Here is a 21,830-nt window from a genome sequence, read left to right on the forward strand (position 1 = left end):
TTGTACAGGAAACTTCAATGACATGTGCCATGGAACCGTTTGCCAAGAAAATTTTAAACAAGGTATGGGCTGACGCATAGAATGATGAAGGTATAACAACTTGTTTTAATGCCGGATCTATCATACATTAGAATAAATAAAAATCAATTTTAGCAAAGTTATTTGATTTTGTAATGTTACCACTTATTCAAACCGTATTTTGCACTGGAGCAGCTTTTGGAAATGGGACTCTTTGTATGCAGTTTCATAAGAATATTATATATATTCCAGGTGTACCTAATTACCCTTGCTTTATTACTGCCATGTGTTACATGTTGTTTTCTCCTGATGAAGTGTTACTGCCGAGACAGAAAACATGTCAGGTGTTTGCCGTTTCCTGTAATATTTTAGCTTTAGACTGAAATAAGGAATTTTTTTCTGAAATAAAATATTAGCCTTACTTGACATACGAGTTGATTGTATGCAGTGAAATACCATGCTGATGTTCTTGTGATTGTAAACACTATAGTGAGCATGCTTTGACAGAAATAAATAGACCTTAATTCCTTGCAGATTTTCCTACATAAGTATAAAAAACATAGGGAAACATTTAAGTCTTTTCATTATGAAACATCTATGAAAAAACTATTTTAAAGAACTAGTCCCTCACTGTGGTTAGCATGACTGGTGTAGTGATTGTGTTCATTTGACCTTCAGACTTGGATATTGGATGAACGAAGGTCGAACCTGCCAATTCTGACAGGACATCCATTTAATGTGTATGGTGTTGTCCTGACTGCCCCAACCCCCACCCAGCCCATAGAAGATATTAGGGGAAAGAAGGTTTGCAGGTTTTGCATCACTTCATCCTTTTGTTGGTAACATCCCCTCCAGAGGTGTCTGGCAGCAGTTTATTCTCCTTTCCCTGTTAAGGTCACATAAATGTCCAGCTGAGCAGAGCGTGCATGTGTATGGGAGGAATAGCTAATGGTTAAAGAGATTCTAAGGGATTTAAATATTAATGGCCTATCCTCGGAATAGGTAATCAATTTCTGATAGGTGGAAGGACTCCCTGCAACCCTGCCAATCAGCTGTATGAAGAAACTAAAGTGTTGAGTGACCACTTAGGCCTCTACTTAGGCCATGTGACATCATGTTTATCGATCACATAGCCTAGGTGCAGCTCAGTCCTATTCAAATCAATGGGCCTGAGCTGCAATACCAAGCACAGCCGCTATCCAATGCACTGTGCTTAGTAAGCGGTCAGACTCCCACCAATCTCATATTGATGAACTATTCTGAGTATAGGCTACCCAAATAGAAAACCAGAAGAATCCCTTTAAACATGCATTAGTCCAAAAGCCTGTTAAGGTGTATGGCCACCTTTATACCATAGCATGTGAAAGGTAGTTTTAATGCAGATTTGGTGCCCCATGTCTTTTCTTGTCCCCCTTTTTGTGGGTCCTGACAAATCCAAGATTTAGTCAAAGGTATTGGATTTCTGGCCCTATCCTACTTAAACACATCAAATACATGTGATAAATGATGAGATCAGTCTTAAATCGTTTCTGCTTAAAGGATTTTAGACTGAACACAGTTGGCTAAAACGATTTGGCAAAGAGAGTGATAGCTAGATTCATGTAGCTGCTCAAAAGTACAGTAAGTCCTTGTTAGTTCCAGTAAAGAGTACATGCAATAGAGAAGAGCCATAAAGCCCTGCAGTTGGGAATAATTTAGAAGTATAAATATAATATCAGTGCTTGGTGACTGCCCAGTGATTTTCATTTCCTAATCATCAATACTGTAAAACATATTTGATATATCCACCCAAAATTGCATTGAAATATTATCTTCTAGAGGCTTTGTGCTCTCAAAAAAAAAAAAAAAACAGCATACTTGGGGAAATAATGGAATTGAAAATCCCTGACAAAAATGTTATCTAGATCTGGAGTAGACTTCTCGAAGAGCTGGTCATTTTTTTATTTTTATGGGGTCTATTTTGTCTCCTTGAGCAAAAATAGAGGGGCAGATTTATCAATGTATTATCAGCAAAAGTAGAATAAAGGTTACAGGTCAATGTATCAGAAAAAAAATGATGTACTTGGGAAGTGGGAATCTTCTGTCTGAGTAGCAGTTTTGTGTTAGCCAGGACTTCAGAATACAAGGATTTAAGGGTTCTGTTTTCTGGCAACTTCAAAATGAGTCACTAGTGTGGCCAGATAGTAGGAAACGCAAGTAGGATCCTTGCATAGCTAAAAGCATAACCAGCAAAAAGCAGGATATTGTTAGATAGAGCCCCAGCAAGACCAAATTTGGAATAGTGTATTCAGTTTTGGAGACTAGTGATGAGTGGCAGTGGCAATATTCGAATTCGCAATATTTTGCGAATATTTGGGTGAATATTTGTCATATATCATTATTATTTTCTTGATTGCGAAAATCGGCAATGTAATATGCACGTATTGCGCGGTGCAATACAGGCGTGGGTCACTGTTGCTACATTTTTCAAGCTGCTAGAAGTTTCCTGAGACTGGAGAAAATGGTTGGCACAGCAGAATATTAAAAATGGCTTTATATGCAGATAGAGTGCTCCAATATATTCGCAATTGCGCAAATCAGCAATTAATAATGCACATATTTTTGCGTAATACGTGCAACTTCACATTTTAGCAGGTCTGACTACATATTACTGATTGGTGCACTAAGTATTGTTATAAACTTGTGATATCACAGCACTATGTCTGTAGTATGTATGTATGGACAGCAGAACCTATCAGCTACACTATATCACTATCTAACCTACACTGACTATCTCCCACTAACTATCTGTATTATATACAGTACAGACCAAAAGTTTGGACACACCTTCTCATTCAAAGAGTTTTCTTTATTTTCATGACTATGAAAATTGTACATTCACACTGAAGGCATCAAAACTATGAATTAACACATGTGGAATTATATACATAACAAAAAAGTGTGAAACAACTGAAAATATGTCATATTCTAGGTTCTTCAAAGTAGCCACCTTTTGCTTTGATTACTGCTTTGCACACTCTTGGCATTCTCTTGATGAGCTTCAATTATACTCCTGCTCTTGCATGAAAGAGCACAAGAGATATTCCAGCCTACACCAGGTGTGTTGAAGTCACCCATAACTGCAATATTTCCCTTTTCAGCTATTTGAGAAATTTCCTCCACCAACTTGTTGTGATAATTCTCACTTTGCCCTGGAGGCCACAGTTCCCTATTTTGTTTTCATGCAAATCCAAAGCATTTCCACCACTTTGTTTGTCTCCTGAATTAAGAATACCCTTGACATAATCGGCTACTCCACCACTTCTTCTGTCTTCTCTGTCTTTCCTGTACAGTGTGTAACTAGGTATGGCGATTTCCCAGTCATTACAATCATTGAACCATGTCTCATTTACTGCAACCAGATCCAAATTATCCCTAGATGCCATAAGTTTGTAGCCATTGTTTCCTAAGCATTGTATGTAGAACATTACTGTCCTAGAGAATTAACAGAGGAATGGCAAAATATTGAGTTCTAAGAAAAAAATGTTCCAGCATTATTTCAGGGGTAATAGAAATATTTGCTAAAACAAAAATGATACCCGACATATTCTCTTTGAAAGATTATGATACGGTTACACTTTCACTAAATCCTTTTTAAGTTTCAGTCCTGTTTTTTTTATCCACCTGACTACACAAAGATGTCAAAGTAATTTTACCAGGACATTGATAGAAGAAGGATAAAGTCCATTCTATGCCTCAAAGGGCCATTGTAAAGCATTTAACTTACACATGAATGCAGTTTATGTCCTTTATATACAAAAAACATACATAATTTATTAAACTTCACAAGAAAAATGCTCATTGATACATAAACAATAACTTAAATCTGGAGCATTTAGACAAACCATGCTTCTGTTTTCCTGGAACTTTATAGCGGCTTCCCACTATTGTATGTAAGGGACCGAGCTGTAGAGATCTATGTCTCACAATTACTGATTGACCCTTAGAGAGACATAAGTGGTTAATCAATGATGAATTACTGTAAACCAAAAGGACTGTATTCTTGCTTGGGGAGAGGGAGCTTGGCTGCTTGTGCCCATCCATTCCTTTGCATAATACTGCTTAATAGAAATTCAAATAATACATTGACTTATGACTAAATGAAAACAATCGTAAGCTGTAATGTGCATTTATATATTACAACATATACAAATAAACTTGATTGTAATATCGGATAGACACTGTATACATTGGATAGCAGCATTTTATTTTTTCAAGGCTCACAAAACGCCTTCACAATTCTATAGGTTGTTCTTCTGATTTTCAGCCTCTTCTGTGTGGTTAATAAACATTCTTCCATAGATTCTAGTATACAAATAAAGAGCAAAATGTTTTAATATATTCAAGAACATGGTGACACAATGCAATAGTAAATTACAACGAAAACATGTCTGCTGCCTCGATGTAAGTTCTTTACAATGTCTTCAAGGACCCAAGTATTATATATGAATCAAATGTGAAGGCTCTGAATGATGTAGTCCATTGTAATAATCTTCTTCTCTTTCAATATTTCTACATTGCTTAAACATTTTCTACAATGTACAGAGTACAAAGAATCTAAGCAAGATGTGAATGCCACAATAAAAGGTATTAAAGATACATTACACAGATGCAAGAGCAACAAGGAACATAATTGATCAAAGCCCTCACTTAAGCTCCAGCCTGTACCTGCAGTTACCTTCCATATTACAAAAGAATATTTGGTTTATTGACTTGAAGTATAAGGAGATTGACCTAACCAATGAATAGTAGATTGTGAGCCCCTCCAAAGAACAAAAAGCTAACTGAATGCACTGGTTGACCTTACTGATCTACCTATATACTGCAAGAAAATTTAGACTAGCACATTCATATACATAGTCACAGGTGCATATCCATCAAGCAAACATGGTTGATAAAAAAATGGCTGCACAACTTTACGGGTTCCTACACTGCCCTGAAAATGTAGGCTTAGGTAAGTCCAGAGGAGGTATATTAGTGTTAGGTACCTGTCTGCGGAAGCCACCTTGATGCCTGGTAGATGGGCCCGACACACGTTTGATCAAAAATGTGCGCTAAGAGCTTCCATTTATAGTAGGTATAATACCACTTTGATTTTGAATGATCCCGATTTTTCAGCTATATTGTTTGTATGTGTAAAGTTGTGCAGCCATCTTTTATCAACCCTGATCTAGCTATATGTTAGGGTTAACAGGTGGATGAACCCATAGATATTTCTATCCCCACTGCTAATGCTGTATCACGGAGGCCAACCTGTATCTTTGAATTTTCTTATCCAAAAATCTGTGATAGCTAACATTTTCATTGAAAGATGGTGAATCAGAATAAATATAAATGATATCTTTACCTCAGTATACTGTTCTAAACTTAGTTCGCAGTATTTACTGTGAGCTTTAAATGTTCTTTATTACAATCATGACCTGAAGCATCATCAGCTTAAAACAATCATGGGTAAAAAAAAAATCATGGACACTGTCTCCTATTTTTATGAATTGTTCAGAAATGTATGGATGGTTGGCAACCCTGCCCTGTATACATTTGTGTAGACATCATGAGTAAGGAATCAAATGGATTCTTACAACTTCATGTTGTGTATAGCTATAATATGGTTCTTGTAGCACTTTATGTGGCCCTACTATACCTCTATGTATCTCTGACGCAGATACCTTTTTGGCCGTGGACCACTGGATACATTTACCATTTTTCTTGATCCTAATATGCTTGTTTTCCCACTGATGAAGCTGGTAAATCCACCAGTGAAAATGCATCTGGAATGGTTTATCAGTGTGATTATTGAGCTAAGCCATGTGAAAGATGAACGTGACATCATATGTCCTAGGAAGAGGTCTAAGCACTCATGGAGCACTGCGCCTCCACATGCAGCTGATCAGCGGGAGATCTGATATTGATGACCTGTCCTCAAAATTTTGGAGAACCCCTTAAAATGTATTGTTTCCCGTGTTGATGCAAGTGATGACATTGATTATCTTTGATGTTAAAAATGATGACAACAGCTAACCTTCATGTCACACTATTTCCTTTTTTTATACTTAAAAACATAGGGGGTCATTTACCAACTGATATACTCCAGTTGTGTTGCAGATTGCAGCACAAAGGCATTTTGCACCACAATCTGTGACTATTTCCCCGCTCATGCCAGGTCCAAAAAAGAGGGTGTAACGTGTCTGTAAAATGCCTGTTTTAGAAAATGTTCTAAATCTACTCCAGCATGGAAGCCGGTTTAGAAGTCGGCATAGATTTAGACCAGCAGTAGATGGGCCGAAGTTCTGTAGAGACCGGTGCCCCTACATAACTTTGGTGGATCCTCCACCAGCGAAAGGGGGTGTTAAAATCTGCATCTAAAACGCAAGTCTTAATAAATGATCCCCATAGATTTAATTATCTTTGCACTATTATTTGTCTGCCTTTTAATGCCTGTGACAACTTTTATAACACATACCACTGTGATTTTGAGGTATACACATTTTATACTTAGTTTCAATTAAAGGTAAGTTTGATTATGTATACACACTTTAGCATTCACGATTGTGAATGACACATCCAGATCTCAAAAACAGCAACAGTCCAAAAATATTTGGGCCACTTTATTTTTAAACATCATGCAAAAAAAGGTATATATTATTGAGTTCATTGTCTTTTTCCTTAAAAAAAAAAGCCCTGTTATACCTTCCCAATGGGAATACAAGTTTAAGTTCAACCAAGCAAACATAGGCAAACATGCCATAACTTTTACCGTGAGTTGCTGTCAAATCTAGTGAACGTTCATTTTGAGTTATTATTGTATAATTTGTTTTCAGTGTTTTAAAATTGAATTTTTATCTTAAAATATCAAAACAATGAAATTGACAGTTGCATTTAATTGTCATTATGCAGCTCCCAAAAGGCAGACTCCTTATAAAGTAAGCACATGAGATTTCTATTGCAGCACTATGCTAGCAAATATTTTCATGTTTATATGAGTTATTCATTATTTATGTTGCATCATGAACACCTAGACAATAATTCATTTTCTGTTATGCGGCAGCCATTTTAATGCCAATTTTGTAGTTTTTATGCGAGGGTGATTCATTAAGTTCTATTCTTGGGAACTTAATAGCTACCATGAACATACGACAGAGTTTAGAATTTAAACAGGCCACATTATTAAAAAATAAACCTGACACTTGTATAAAATAAACCCTTCATTAGTCTATGGATGATGTGCGTATCCAACATGTGTACTGTTATTTACCACTCATGCTTAGAAACAAATTCATGTCTATATATAACATGATGTTTATTACACTGTATAATGAATGAACATTTTCCCTAAATGAAATATCATGCCATAACCATAATTTTCTAAGCTGAATAAAATTTTGTCTAGCTGTTTTTGAATTAAGGAGGCATTCCCATCTGGACATTTATAGCACATGCCATAAAGGTCCAAAAGGTCACACCTGAGGTGCTCGTTCTTATCTCAAGAATAGGCCTTGTCATGAATGGGGAGGTTGCTATACATGGCAAGATCAAGCGTTCTTACCTTTCTTAGAACTCAGAATGCTAAATTTGCCTATTTATACAGTACAATGATTAATATATTCACCGTATCTCTGCATAACTGCACTGATTAGCTATAAAGGATTTTGGGAAAACCTGGTAACAACTCTGGTCACATTGTAGTGGAAACCACATAGGGTATCACACACTAGCTGGAGCCACTAGCCATGGGTCTTCTTCCTGATGTCCCAGGTGGTGATTTCTGATTTCAGTTGTATCCTTAGGATACAGAAAAAGTTGAAAACGAGCAGAGGAATGAACCATGACCATTGGGGGCATAGTGGATGGTACTGTGACTCCCATCATGGGGGCATTGACAAGATTGTGGCTTTCAGAGGAATTGTGATTGCTGTGGAGGAAAAGTGGCTGTCATAGGGATTGGGATTTTTGCATTACACACACAGCTCACTGTTTTCAGTAGAAGCATATAATGCTTCTTTTACCCTGCTGAAAGAGGACTAAATATTTGCTTGCCCAGCAGATTACTTATGATAACTCGGGGTCACAACAGAAGGACACCCTATGAGCAGCATATTTTTTTATGGTCCCTTCTAAAACTGATATTTCAAGAAGATCAACCTTATTAATATGGCTGGTAACCATGAGAAGAGGGCTTCCTCTGTGTCTAGAGAAAAGAAAGTTTAACCATCAACACAGACAGAGATTTTATTTTTACTGTAAAAGCATTGAAACTGTGAAACTCTCTGCCATGAGATGTTTTGATGATTGCACAAGTTCTAGAGGGGTCTAGAAAGTAATATCATAATGTTATATTTACCAGATTCTGGGGTTGGGAAGTTAATCCAGGGATTTATTTTGATTGTCACAAGGGACAGAAATATAGGCAAGTCACAGAAAAACCCTATAACAAAACCTTTGTTAAACTATATAAAACCTAAAAGTAGAATGATAAAAGATTCATAGAATATTCCTGATAGGTAGGTAGAAGACAGAAAGAAAAGGTACTCCCACTGTGTATAGTCCCTTCTATAGAAAAAACTATAATGGAATAGCCACCCCAAAGGGGGTGATCCAGATTAGCCTGGTCGTCTAGTTGGTCCCTGACAGGAAAACCACCACATCGAAACACTAATAGCAATCATATGGAGTAAAACTCCAAATAATACTACAGGACCAAGTTATGATCATACAGACTAATCTGGATAGGTTGTTGCTAGTGTTGGGCGAGCATTCTATGTAACCCATAGTGTTTTCTGAATGTCTTTGTAAAGGGAGAATATTAATCACCAATATATATTTATTTAAATATCGATAATTAATATTCATAAATAGGAGGAGACGTATATTGATGACTCCGCCTATTTATACCTTTATATAACAATAACAATACTTGCGCTATACTTTACACTAATCACTACGCTAGCTGCATGCGCCTAACTAACTCACTACCGCTAACATGTACACGCTACACAAAGGGTACAAAAATTACGGTATTTATTAACACCTGACGCACACGATATACAGTAAATACACAGCACTACATATATACAATCCTAAACTACACTACACGTTCCCAAATTCCACCCATCTATACAAATCACACTTACAAGTATATTCACAGCCCACCCACCTGGTTCTATTTACTATCCCTATAGGGTACGACGAGGGTTAACTATGATCTATACAGTGAAAAGGGTGAAATATCTAGGGGTAAGCACAACAGGCAGGGACCAGGGTGAATCAGGGGAATCAGGGGGTTCAGTAGGGGGTCAGGGAAAGGGGTAAAACATTAGTGGGATAGTGGTAGGGATCGTTGGTGGGATAGGGGATAATATGGGGCAGGGGTTATAGGGTTAAATAGTGGTAGGGATCGTTGGTGGGATAGGGGATAATGGAGAGTGGGGGTTTGTTGGTGGGATAGTGGGGGTTAATGGAGTGGGGGTTCGTTGGTGGGATAGTGGGGGTTAATGGAGTGGGGGTTTGTTGGTGGGATAGTGGGGTTAATGGAGAATTCATTGGTGGGATAGTGGGGGGGATACTTAGTCCTTCCGCTCGTTGTCCAGGGGATGCTCGTCGTCCTGGGGATGATTCTTCAGGGTGGGCGGCCGGCTCTCTTCTGCCAAGTGCAGGGCCTGCCGGACTTATATGTCCGGCCGCCCGCACTGCCGTACCGCCCACACAGTGGCGCGCGAGCGCGCACCACTGTGAAGGACACGAGGGCCGGCACGGTGAGATGCCAGCCCGCGCGTCCCTGCACACGTGCCGCAGGGCCGTGCGCGCTTGGTAATTGCGCTGCCGGAATGCGCATAATAGAGGGAGGGGAGGTATCTCCTCTCTCTCTATTATGCATGATTATCTCCAGCAGGGCTGCAGATAATAAGAACAAAAGGATTCAAATTCTTTAGAATTTGAATACTTTGTGTTCACCAGAATGACCGGACCTTGTCTGGTCATCCTGGCGCCTTCACCCAGATTACATCAATGCGAATGCTTGGGGCACATTCACATTGATGCATCTGGGTCCATGTAACAGGAGGAGGGGGGGATTTATATGATAAGGGGGATATATGGCACATTCAGGGGGCACATCATATATATTCAGGGGGCATATATGGCTTTATATGATAAGGGGGCATATCATATTCAGGGGGCACATCATATATATTCAGGGGGCATATACATGAATTCCCACAGGGGCAGGAATGAGCCCCTGGGGAATATCTGAGGAGGATGGGCTCAGGTGCTGGGCACATCTGCCCGCATCGCCCTCTGAGGGGACCATTTATGCATAACTAATATATATATGCATGCCCCAGTAGGCATGCATATATATTTATGCATACCTGCCACCCTTCCTCAACAGTCTTCAAATTCAACATTGTTAGGTCTATGCTAGTGATGATCGAGCATGCTTGGCCGAATACCGCATATACGTCCGTTTTTTGGTTGCTACGCAGCAAATAAATGTGCAGGTAAGTACTACCATTCACTGTAATGCCATAGCTACAGTATGTTGGCTGCTGGCATTACAGTGATTGGCTGGCCGGAACGCGTCATCGGGTTCTATATAGCACCTGATGACATGTGTTCGGCTCAGTATTAGTCAGGGAGAGCTGGAGAGCAGAAGGGAGAGATAGTGAAGGGATTGAAATAGCAATATTTTAGTATTTATACTTGTTATAGATCCAAGAGTCCTTTTAAGGACTATTGTGTGTGGCAGAAAATATATTTTTAGCACAACCTGCGCTAAATTGCTAAAACTTGTTAGAGACTCAAAAGTCCTTTTAAGGACTATAGTTGTATCTGTAAGCAACCTGCACTAAATAGCTTGCAATTGTTATCTGCACTACATCTCCTGTCTAAAGTGTGCGCAGCCTAAGGCCCCATGCACACGGCCGTGTTTCACAGCCGTGTGCGGCCTGGATCCCTCCTGAGAGCAGGAGCGCACGGCGTCACTGGTTGCTATGACGCCGTGCGCTCCCTGCTGCCGCCGCAATACAGTAATACACTGGTAGATCAGCAGCAGGCCCTCGCCCCTAATGCTTTAGAGGGTCACCAGCAGGCCGTTGCTCCTAATTTTTTTGAGGGTCACCAGCAGGCCAGCAATTATAATTTTTCAAGGCTGTGTATGATGCCCTCCTTTATGTGTAATAAAGGGTATATTGGAGTGCTGGTTCCTTGAAATTTTTGGCAGCCCTTTCCCTTAGTGCATAGGCTTTATGAGTGTAGGAGTCCCACTACCTGAACAATTATACCACAATGTGAATGAGGCCCTCCTTTATGTGATATGCAGGTTGTATCGGAGTGCCTCTTCCTTGTAATTTTTGACAGCACTGTTACTTTATATACAAGTAAATATACAGGAGAGAATGTTTTTTAACAATTTTTCCTCTAAAATCGATTTTATCTTCGGATTGGTGCATTTTATTGTCAGTCTGTAAAAGTGGCGTACTACTCGGACAACATCATTCCCAGCAGCGACCTGGGAGTCCAAGATGCATCCAGATATGGGCGTAGCTATAGGGGGTGCAGAGGTAGCAGTCGCTACCGGCCCAGGAGCCTGAGGGGGCCCAAAGACCCTTGTGTCACATAAAAAGACACACAACGCACTGAGGAAAGGGGGGCCCAAGCTAAACTCTTGCACCAGGGCCCATGAGCAGTTAGCTACGCCCCTGCGCCAGACATCCTCCCCATGCTGTTCTTGAACCATTTCAGTGGTGTTTCCATCAATTTATGACCTTTTACTATGAACCAGACACCCTCCCCTATTCAGAGCAGGCGGTGTCTGGTTTAATGCTTGGGTTCTCCCATTAACTTCCATTGTGCTCGGGTGCTCGGTAGAGCACCCGAGCATCCGAAGGTGTTTACCCAAACACATGAGCACTTTGGTGCTCGACCAACACTAGTTGCTGCCTAACAGAGCTATCCTTCTGGATAAGCTCAATGCACTAGAGGCAATAGACCAGGGTTCATCCTAAACAGGTGTACATGCAGTAAAAGCCCCAATGCCCCAAGGCATTTCCCTCTGGCAGATGCCATAGTTCATCAAGGGACATAGTGAAAATATACATAGACTGAGGATGACAAAAATAGTCTGAGCATAAAAAATTATTAGTTACAAAAAAATGGGGCAAACACAATTCAGTTTGATAATAAACCTAGTTGTCAAATAAAAATGCACATGAATCTAACCTAGCTTGGGGGACGGGGTTGTTGATGTATATTAATAAAACAGGTATTAGTTATTAAATGTCCACATGAACAAACAGCTATATGTGGTAATAAAACAGGATATCTCCAACCTAACAATACAATAGCATGATGGTGCCATACTAAGCCCACAGATAGGTCAAACAAGACTATATAAAAATCAGCTGCTGACAATAGGAAACCTAGTTCACCATAGAGGGGTGCTGACTCGGTGGTCATTTTATACTTGTATGTCATTTTGCAGGAGGCCACATTCCTGTGTGTAGTCCACACTTAATTAAATTGTTGGTGACATGGCGGCTATCCTGATATAGTCAGGTCTATAGATGGGACTGTACAATATGAGAGCACCTTTTTTCTCTGGCCTCTATGTATCTTTATGGAACCTTTATTAATCTTTTATTATTCTCTCTACTTTCAGATATTATGAGTTGGGAAGTGATTTTTCCACCAATATGGGTAATTGGCATCTGCCTCATGATGGTCTTTGCCTTCCTCTGGATCAACACACTAGTATTATAGGTTGGACTATATGGACCTGTCTCTTGGACTAGATGGACCTGTTTCTTTTTTTTAGCATTATTGGATATGTAACTTATGTAATACAGGATGGATTTACAAGCCAAAAGGAAACTGTTTATAAATGTATTTAAAAAAAATCATCTATTATAGCAGTAAGCAGTATAGATACTAAATACAAGGAACTGACAAACATTTATTTAAGAGCAGCAGAAAAGGGACTATTGGCTTGTTTGAGACATGTTTAGGAAAGTCACCCTCCAGAACATTGACATGCATTATATGTTCAGCTTCAACAGAAGGTTCTGCAACACCTGTCCCAATGGTGTAGCTCAGAAGTAGCTTCTACATATGCTCATCTAATGCAATGGCACTTTGTCCAAACAAAACATCTCCAACCACCCAATCTCCCATATCATGTATTTAAAAGAGACAATAAATATAAACTTTTCTTGATTGTATATTTTTACATATTCCAAGATTTTGTTCATAGCTTGGTCATTATTAATGTTTATATGTTTGCTTTTTGTATTTTTCTCTAAAATTTAACTAGTTGTGTAGAACTCTATAATTGCTCCCTCTGATCTTTTTTCAGTAAAAAAACAATTTACAAGAAACATTTAAAAAAAAATTACATCAAATTACTCTTTAAGAACTATTTACTTTTCTCACTTGAGTAGGAGTAAATGCTCCTTAAGATGGATTTGCTGTGTAACTAGAAACACATCATGTTTCCTACATAGGGATATTTTTATTTTGTCTGGCCGAGCTTTAACTTCATTAAAGCCCTATGTATTGTCTAGTGGCTGAATAGACTTAACAGAGTCACAGTCAGACATTCTCACTCTAACCCTTTGTGAAAACAAGTCTCTGGTTGAGTCACATTAATTATAATAAGTGTGCTTATTAACCATTTCTATGCTCCAAATTGTTGAATTATCTCAAAGGAACAAGATAACATTAACAATATGGTGTCTCTCTTTGGGATGACAAGCAGTAATTCAGTGTGCTACATTATATATCTGCATTCTGTCACCATAAAGCATTTACCTTACACTTATATCTCCTCTGTCAATCTCACTCTAAATAAACAGTCAGCGCCTGTGTGCACAGAAGAGCAATACTAATGGATTATGATTGTGTTCAGTTATCTCCCCCTGCCAGAAACATACAAACATGCAAAGCCACCCACAAAGTAAAGCCTACAGTTTTTAAAATCCGCTCAATGGACTACTGATAAAGTCTAATGTTAAACATAACCTTGCTGGTTACTAGTCAGTTTGGTCCTTTCTGTATGAAATGGGAGACATTCCATGAAAAGCCATATTGATCCCTTTGCTTATCCCTGGTCACCAAAGAAAGTGTGCTACAGGCTCTATCGACTTTTCTATCCTTTGGTTCCATCCATAATGTGGGTTTATAAAGTAACATTAATCCTGATGTGAATTACTTTTAGGAGTTTGCTACTAATTAGTATACCATTAAGGTAAAGAGAAAGTAAAGTAACAAAGGTGCCTAGAAAAGGCTAAGCTTAGGTATAGCTCTGTTTAACCGATCCGGCAGGCTATTGCTGCAGAGAACAGCCTGCTGAAGTTCCCCAGATCTGGCCAAACTGGAAACTGCCATTCTCTGTCAGACCCTGTTGACTATGCAGCAGACAAAAAACGCTACATGCATCAGTTCTTGTCCGGCTGAAACCCAGCACTCATGCCAGAAAGCGGCTGGATCCCTGTCAGCTCGAATTATAGTCAACAGGGTCCGGGAGTGCATGGCAGTATCCGACTATGCCACTTTGGTGCTATTTATTACTGGTATTATTGGGTCTGTTGTGAGGAAGTTTTTCTATGCGGGGGGAAGGGTGGGATTCAGGTTATCAAGAGCAGATTGCCTTTTCCGGCAGGCTGTTCCAGAGGGGGAATAGCCTGCCAGATCCGTGCTACCGCAAGTCCACGGTGCTGCCAGAAGTCCGCTCCGGCACCATTCACTATATAGGGGCGGGCCACTGCGTTTTTTTGTCCCTATTATAGTGAATGGGGCCGGAGCGGACTTCCAGCGGAACGGCGCACTGGTGGAAACATGGATCCGAGAGGCTGTTCCCCCCGCCGGAACAGCCTGCCGGAAAAGGCTACAGCAAGTGTGAAAGTAGTCTAATAGAGCTAAACAAAAGGTAAAGAGCATTGGAAAGCTGTGTTTTTTGCATTGGTAAAGTTAAAATATTGGGGTGCAGTAATACAGATTTTTTTTTCATTTGTGGGATAATCACTTGAACTTTAAATGCACACATATCAATTCTACTACTTTTCTAAAGGAAAGTGACATTTGTTCAGAAAAAAAAAGAAAGAAGTTATTGATGTATAAGGGAGATACACAGGGCCACTGGCAGTGAAAAGTTAAAGGGAACCTGTCACCATGAAAATGTCAATTAACCTGTAGGCAAAATGTTATAGAGCAGGAGGAGTTGAGCAGATATATATTTATATATAGTTTTGTGGAAAATGATTCAGTATAGCTTGTATTTCATTCATTTAAGATCCTGCTGATTCTGGGCTTTGAAGTCCAGGAGGTGGTCCTATCAGTGATTGACAGATATCTCTGTATACACAGTCACAGAGGGAAGGCTGTCAATAACTGATAGGACCGCCTCCTTGACTTCGAAGCCCAGAATGAGCATGGATATAAACGAATACATTACAAGTTATACTGAATTGTTTCCCATAAAACTATATATTAATCTGCTCATCTTCTGCTCTATAAGATGCTGCCTGCAGCTCAGAAGCCATGTTCAACGTGACAGGTTCCCCTTAAAGTTCAGACTATTTTAGAAACTATTATCTCAGCTTTGTCGTTTTTATTTTTAGGAAAGAAAAAAAAATAGTACAAGTGACAAAGGTGACACATACAGAACACAGACAAAAAGAGGGCTCTAATCCTGCTACAGGGTAAATTGTATAATGATCAATTATTGGATATGGCACCTTGGCTTTTAAAGACCAAATCCTGGCAATCTATAGCATTTACTGTCAGAAGGTAAGCCAATAAATTCCAATTAGAAAAGACTCATTTAGGGCTAACTTTGTTATCCATTTGAGGTTAAAAATGTGTAATGAAATCATAGCAATAAACTATACCCCTGCAGTTCCAAAAGTCATTTGTAGGTCTCCACCAGAAGACAGGTGTTTTACTTCCCAATACTGAAACGTCCCAAGGAGACATCCCAAAAATAATAAAACAAAAATAAGCATTCTTTTATTCTTTGAACAGGTTTGTCAAGGTCAACAAAGCTAATTTTTATCAAATCCACCAAGTATGATGGAATGTAACTTAGACTAGTGATCAATAATACATAAAACATCACGGTCCACCAAACCAATCAACAAAGTAGTAACAGTGATGAAGGGGTTTTTAATCACAATTAACAAACAATTTGGTTTCCTTAATAAAAGCTTAATAGATTAACATTACATTATGTTTAAAGTATTTTTTTTTTTTTGCGAGTACAATATTGTTGACCTATCCGCAGAGTAGATAATGGTGGTTCAACTCTCTGCAGCCCCGCCAATCAGCTCCAATTAGAACTGAGGCCTCTTTCTAGGCCAGTGACATCACAATTATGAGTCACATGGCCTATGTGCAGTTCAGTCCCATTCAAGTGAATGGGTCTGAGCTGCAATACAAAGCACAGACACTATACAATGTTCAGAGATCTGTATGGTATGAAATGAGGAAGTAGCAGCATTCACTGGAGTGCTGTGTCCTCTTCAAACAGCTGACCGGTGGTGGTACCAGGTGTTGAACCCCCACTGATCTGATATTGATGACCTATTCTGAGGATAGGTACATCTTATTGTACTCTCGGAAAACCCCTTTAAAAACTATGAAAATGTAAGGAAAGGTTTTGGTATGCAAGTTATAAGTACCTAATGGTCTTTTACTAGGTCACATTTCTGCATGGCAGTGGTAATTCATGTAGCATCATGTCTATGGCACTCACTTAATGACCATTACATGGGCATATTATTGACTAAATAAATAGCCACACAGACCATTGCTAACTATGTATGATCATTAATTCACATTGTTGTCGACAGTACAGCCCCTACTTATATAAAAATGTACTGTTGACAAACTTTTGCACCCACATGTGATCAGCCAGCTAACAAGCACTGCCTGATTGGTGGACCTTTGAGACTGGGCATTGATCGGAAAATCAACTTTCCTACAAATGTTCATTTATCTGATCATTGCACACTTAAAAGGACCTTAAAAGTTTTAGGGGCTCCACAATTTATGGGGGGTATATGGGCAGCGGCTCTATGTAAAACTCCAATAAGATGTGTGTATTCTGATGGGTTTATACCTTTCTGGCACAAAACACATCAATTCAGGCTCCATATTTCACTCCCTGTTTCAGATACTGTTTTCAGGAAAAAAAAATTCTGCTAACTCCAGAATACAGATTCTCACTTTTACAAACAAGCTAAATTTTAACAACACAGTTTTCCAAGAATAGATTAATAGGATCCTCACATAATTATTCTGTCAGTAGATGACTCTCCTTCCATGTGTTCCTTCCTGTAAGTTATTTCCTTCATGACACTGGTGTCATGTGAATCCTACCCTCGATGGATCACCAGTGAATAAAACAACGTAATGTCTACTGTAACACTTTACAAGGGTTTTCCAGTATTTCTATACTGATTTCTTGTCCAATGGTAAACCATCAAAATTATATCTTTGGGAGTCCAACACCCTGCAATCTGCCATTCAGCTGTTTAGCAGAAGCTCTGGCGCTGGAAGTAGACACTGAAACCACATAGACCATCCATTACTGCAGCACTCCTCCCATTCACTTGAATGGGAGCAGCACAGAAGTAATCAATCTATCCAGTACACAATGAATGGGGCTTGTAGTTCCGGAGTCTACTTCTGGTGCTGGACCTCTTCTTGAACAGCTGGTCAGTGAAACTAAGGGGTATTAGACTCCCATAAATTTTATGCTGATGTGGTATCCTGAGCATAGTTAATTAATATCAAAATAGTGGATAATCCATTTAAGGTTCTTTGAACTTCTGGACTCTAGTTACAAGGTCTAAAGGCCAATATACATATTAGTACATCATTTGCAGAACCCACCATTTTTTGGCAGAACATGACTCGATGTGTGGGAATCTCCCAACTGTTCCCCGACAAAAAAAGTTTTGGGAAAGAAGAATAGGGCTATTCAATTTTTTTTCTCTCAATCTTTTTGTTCGGTCAGGAGATAAGTCACTGCCAGAAGTGTCAAATGAGCATTTAACCAACAGCTATTGAAGGTGCATGAAGACTTTTCTACTCTTACTGATCCTAAATGGCAACACAGATGTACCGGAAGTATGATTGACGAGAAACTTTAACAGACGCATTAAATAATTTTCAACATCCCCTTATCTAGACATTACAACAGTGTGAGGAGTTGTGATCAGATCACATTTCACAAAATCTGTAATTCTATAGATGATTCAAAATTGTTAGGATGCAAACAGCTACACTTCTAATGCACAGCAAGGGGCACAAGAGAGGCTGCAGATTGCACCAGTGCAGCAGAATGTATGTCATCGGCAGTAGGCAAACTCCAGCCCACTGTAGGGAGTCCCAGAGATGACTGGTTGACATAAGACTTAAATTCACGTACAGAAAACAGCTAGGAGAAGATTCAGTGACAGTATAAAATTTAAGGTGCATTTACACAAGCCAGCTGAGCAGGATATTGTTGGGAAGTGACGGTTTCTTCTAAATAAGTGCCTGCTCGTAAGTGGAGAAAAGATCTGCATTTACATGCAATAATCTCACAATCTCAGGGGCAGATTGGCCATATACTTTACAGGGAAATTTGCTGGTGGGCCGATGCCCAGTAGAAGTTTTTGGGGATTTTTTTTGTGCTGCTGGCAGTATTTTGTGATGGACTGTGGTATTTGGCTCTGTTGAGGTGGTATAATGTGCCACGATATGGTATTGCTGGCCCCACCTACTTGCGTTGACCCTGCCTTCCATCAATTCGGACCCGACTCCAAAATGGCGCCACTTTTAATATTTTTTCTAGGGCCACTGTATACAGGGTATGAAATACATCTTATAATCATAGTTGACAGGAAAGATTATGCACAGAGAAAAGTCCAGCTCACTCAATCACCTGGATCACCCGCGTGCACCGAACAGACAGGTGAGCCCTTGCAGCATTAATGGTAAAACAAAGTTCCAGCACTCACGTTTTCTTGGTAGCTAAAATCCTCATCTTTATTCAGGCAGTAGAAAATAATATACAGGACATGCACCCACTAGTGTAGCAACATTGACGTGTTTCGAACAGAGTTCTTATTCTTAACTGAGTTAAGAATAAGAACTCTGTTCGAAACGCGTCAATGTTGCTACACTAGTTAAGAAAACGTGAGTGCTGGAACTTTGTTTTACCATTAAAGGGAACCTGTCATGTGGATATTTGATTATAATCTAACTAATTATATACAATAATTAACTACTAAAAGGTGCCTTAGATGTATTCACTTACTGGTGTGACAGATGGTTACCTCATAATATACACACAAAGATGCCACATGCCGCATGCTAATGAGCTGATTTGAGTCCAGCGTGATGTCAGTGAGTCCAGTGTTTTTTTTTTTAATTCAGAGCTATAGCCACTCCCCTTCCCACCTGCTGCTGATTCACATGGAAAATAACTGTCGATCAGCAGCAGTTGGGCGGGGAGAGTCAGGAGATCATGAATATTCATGACTCATCATTATCAGCTGGAGCTTTTCAATACAAGATGTTGGCAGATTGACTGGGTCAATTAAAGAAAGTGACCCAGCATTTTGCTTAAAGAATCAGTCACTTATTTATGTTGCCCTTAGCTAGGACACCATAAAACTGGTGACAGGTTCCCTTTAAGACAGGAAAGATCACTATTAAAACGCTTGTGAATAAACAGATATTTATTAATCAGATTTTTTTAATTATTTGAAGATAAAACCAAGTCAAGTTTAAATTCTTCATATTATTTTCCATATGGTATGAGAAAAGTACTAGGTGTACAAAATTGTAAGTGGACTTCAGCACTTTTATTAATAGCAGTAAAAGTTTTCATGACATACTTTAGACCTCAGGAATTTACTAATGACTTCATTCTGGTATAAGACACAGATTCCTAGTTCATGTGTATAAGCTCATGCCATCTAAGCTTGTTTCCCACAATAGCCCTTAGAAGAGATCCACTAGGATATGATATGATCATCATTCTGTATTCTGTTCTCCTCTATTATGCAGTAACACACATTCTAAAAAATACAATGTCTGTGGTCAGCACTATTTAAGAATAAAATAGTAATAATGCACAATTTCCCCAGAGTTTGTATGCTTTTCAGAAATGCCAAATGAATCAGCATGAATCTATTTTTTGCAATAAGGCACTGCTGGAATTGGATTACCTTCATATGACCCTCCCTCAGGGCATCTACATTTGCAAATGTAACACAATTAGCAATGCCTATTAGAGTCAGGATTAAAGTGGTTAAAAGCCAGTTAGTGTCCCAAGTGAGGTTATGGCAGTGAATCTGTAATGTTATAGAACATTCAATCACAGAACTAGAAGCTTTAATTGCCCTTGAGCCATACATTCGATAGCGCATTATGCAATAAGCGTGCTGCTGTACGTTTAAGCAGTAAATAACTACACGTGCACTTAGAGATCACTTTCTCCAAAATGAGGGCTTCACCCAACTTACAGGGCTTTGAGGTACTCATAGTCTATGCAACGTGACCATGATGATGGAGCAAGTATCCCTCCATGACTCCTCCAGCGTCCCCTAATCAGTTCAGTATATACCATCTACACCACACTTTGATTTGTGTCCATCTGTTCAATGTACATTAGCTATGTTTTTCCCTACTTATGATTGATTTTTCCACAAAATCATTACATTCTTGCTGCTTCTCCTTACAAGCCTAACTCACACTGTCATGTTAATTAGATTGCAAGCTCTGGCATAAGTTACTGTGCATTAATACTGGGTGACACAAGAGACTCTTTAAGGGAGATTTATCAAAATTAGCACAAGGAAATGCAGTGCAGTTTCACAAAGTGACCAATGAGTTATTTTTGAGGACCAGTAGATTCCATTTTTCCCATGCAATAACTCTAAAGAGTTTTACGACTTCAGGAAGTTGATGGTCTAGCCTCAGGATTGCATATTCCTGGGGCAGGGTTCATATGCCATGAATTTAACAACTACAGTGTTGGTAAGTATGGCTGCGGCCTCTTGCATGCCATCTACATAGTAATGGAAGTTCAGGGCATTGAAGCATAGATCTAATCATGTTGAATCTGCAGCCATTTAGTAAGAGCTATGTAACCCATAGTCTTAAAATTCAATATCGTTAGGTCTATGCTAGTGATGATCGAGCATGCTCGGCCTAACACCAGTTCAGCTCGAGCATCGCAATGCTCGGCACATTGCGGTGTTCGGCCGAATACCGCGTGTGCTAGAGCGCCATGCTTGAGTCTACTCCCTGCACGTTTGTTGGCTGCTACACAGCCAATAAACGTGCAGGTAAGTACTGCCACTCACTGTAAGTCCACTTTCACACAAGCAAGTTTTCCGCGCAGGTGCAATGCGTGACGTGAACGCATAGCACCTGCACTGAATCCTGACCCATTCATTTCAATGGGTTTGTGTACACGTGCAGTTTTTTTCACGCATCAGTTCTGCGTTGCGTGAGAATCGCAGCATGTTCTATATTCTAAGTTTTTCACACAGCCCTGGCTCCATAGAAGTGAATGGGGGTTCAGTGAAAAACCTTCAGTTTTCGATTACGCATGTGAAAAACGCATCAAAATGCATTGCACCCGCATGGAAAAAACTGAAACACTGAACGCAATCGCAGACAAAACTGACTGAACTTACTTGCAAAATGGTGCGAGTTTTACTGAATGCACCCTGAATGCACCCGGAGCCAATCTGTATCGTTCGTGTGAAAGAGGCCTAATGCTG

General features: G+C 39.5%; 1 long non-coding RNA gene across 1 annotated transcript in view; it reads right to left on the bottom strand.

Annotated features, from left to right (window-relative positions):
* Positions 1–2,967: 2,967 nt before the first annotated feature.
* Positions 2,968–21,830, bottom strand: part of LOC122939594 — a 422,656-nt gene continuing 403,793 nt past the window's right edge. The window contains exon 8 of the long non-coding RNA XR_006390118.1: positions 2,968–4,362. This is a non-coding gene — a long non-coding RNA (uncharacterized LOC122939594). The remainder of the gene's footprint in view (positions 4,363–21,830) is intronic.

Source organism: Bufo gargarizans, chromosome 5, assembly GCF_014858855.1.
Source record: "Bufo gargarizans isolate SCDJY-AF-19 chromosome 5, ASM1485885v1, whole genome shotgun sequence".
Taxonomy (NCBI): Eukaryota; Metazoa; Chordata; class Amphibia; order Anura; family Bufonidae; genus Bufo; species Bufo gargarizans.